The sequence below is a fragment of the Amphiura filiformis genome, unplaced genomic scaffold (assembly GCF_039555335.1).
Source record: "Amphiura filiformis unplaced genomic scaffold, Afil_fr2py scaffold_117, whole genome shotgun sequence".
Classification (NCBI taxonomy): Eukaryota; Metazoa; Echinodermata; class Ophiuroidea; order Amphilepidida; family Amphiuridae; genus Amphiura; species Amphiura filiformis.
Window position 1 is genome coordinate 206,377 of NW_027305581.1, and position 2,452 is coordinate 208,828.

Sequence of the window (2,452 nt, forward strand, 5' to 3'; positions counted from 1 at the left end):
TTAGATTTAGCACAATTGCATATGACGTGCTATTATTTGCTATTAGCGCTAATAGCGCTATTAGCGCTAATAGCACGCTTTCCCCAGACTTAAAATCTTTTTAGATTTAGCACAATTGCATATGAAGTGCTATTATTTGCTATTAGCGCTAATAGCGCTATTAGCGCTAATAGCACGCTTTCTCTAGACTTAGAATCTTTTTAGATTTAGCACAATTGCATATGACGTGCTATTATTTGCTATTAGCGCTAATAGCGCTATTAGCGCTAATAACACGCTTTCCCTAGACTTAGAATCTTTTTAGATTTAGCACAATTGCATATGACGTGCTATTATTTGCTATTAGCGCTAATAGCGCTAATAGCACGCTTTCCCTAGACTTAGAATCTTTTTAGATTTAGCACAATTGCATATGAAGTGCTATTATTTGCTATTAGCGCTAATAGCGCTATTAGCGCTAATAGCACGCTTTCCCTAGACTTAGCATCTTTTTAGATTTAGCACAATTGCATATGACGTGCTATTATTTGCTATTAGCGCACGCTTTCCCTAGACTTAAAATCTTTTTAGATTTAGCACAATTGCATATGCAGTGCTATTATTTGCTATTAGCGCTAATAGCGCTATTAGCGCTAATAACACGCTTTCTCTACACTTAGAATCTTTTTAGATTTAGCATAATTGCATATGACGTGCTATTAATTTATTAGCTATTAGCGCTAATAACACGCTTTCCCTGACTTAGAATCTTTTTACATTGAGCACAATTGCACATGACGTGCTATTATTTGCTATTAGCGCTAATAGCGCTATTAGCGCTAATAGCACGCTTTCCCTAGACTTACAAACTTTTTAGATTTAGCAAAATTGCATATGACGTGCTATTATTTGCTATTAGCGCTAATAGCGCTATTAGCGCTAATAGCACGCTTTCTCTGAACTTAGAATCTTTTTAGATTTAGCACAATTGCATATGACGTGCTATTATTTGCTATTAGCGCTAATAGCGCTATTAGCGCTAATAGCACGCTTTCTCTGACTTAGAATCTTTTTAGATTTAGCACAATTGCATATGACGTGCTATTATTTGCTATTAGCGCTAATAGCGCTATTAGCGCTAATAACACGCTTTCCCTGACTTAGAATCTTTTTAGATTTAGCACAATTGCATATGACGTGCTATTATTTGCTATTAGCGCTAATAGCGCTAATAGCACGCTTTCCCTAGACTTAGAATCTTTTTAGATTTAGCACAATTGCATATGAAGTGCTATTATTTGCTATTAGCGCTAATACCGCGACTAGCGCTAATAGCACGCTTTCCCTAGACTTAGAATCTTTTTAGATTTAGCACAATTGCATATGACGTGCTATTATTTGCTATTAGCGCACGCTTTCGTTAGCCGGAGAATCTTTCTAGATTTAGCACAATTGCATATGCAGTGCTATTATTTGCTATTAGCGCTAATAGCGCTATTAGCGCTAATAGCACGCTTTCTCAAGGCTTCGACTCTTTTTGGATTTAGCACAATTGCATATGACGTGCTATTAATTGCTATTAGCGCTAATAGCGCTATTAGCGCTAATAGCACGCTTTCCCTAGACTTAGAATCTTTTTACATTTAGCACAATTGCACATGACGTGCTATTATTTGCTATTAGCGCTAATAGCGCTATTAGCGCTAATAGCACGCTTTCCCTAGACTTACAAACTTTTTAGATTTAGCAAAATTGCATATGACGTGCTATTATTTGCTATTAGCGCTAATAGCACGCTTTCTCTAGACTTAGAATCTTTTAGATTTAGCACAATTGCATATGACGTGCTATTATTTGCTATTAGCGCTAATAGCGCTATTAGCGCTAATAGCACGCTTTCCCTAGACTTAGAATCTTTTTAGATTTAGCACAATTGCATATGACGTGCTATTATTTGCTATTAGCGCTAATAGCGCTATTAGCGCCAATAGCACGCTTTCCCTAGACTTAGAATCTTTTTAGATTTAGCACAATTGCATATGAAGTGCTATTATTTGCTATTAGCGCTAATAGCGCTATTAGCGCTAATAGCACGCTTTCCCTAGACTTAGAATATTTTTAGATTGAGCACAATTGCATATGACGTGCTATTATTTGCTATTAGCGCTAATAGCGCTATTAGCGCTAATAGCACGCTTTCCCTGACTTAAAATCTTTTTAGATTTAGCATAATTGCATATGAAGTGCTATTATTTGCTATTAGCGCTAATAGCGCTATTAGCGCTAATAGCACGCTTTCTCTAGACTTAGAATCTTTTTAGATTTAGCACAATTGCATATGACGTGCTATTATTTGCTATTAGCGCTAATAGCGCTATTAGCGCTAATAGCACGCTTTCCCTAGACTTAGAATCTTTTAGATTAAGCACAATTGCATATGAAGTGCTATTATTTGCTATTAGCGCTAATAGCG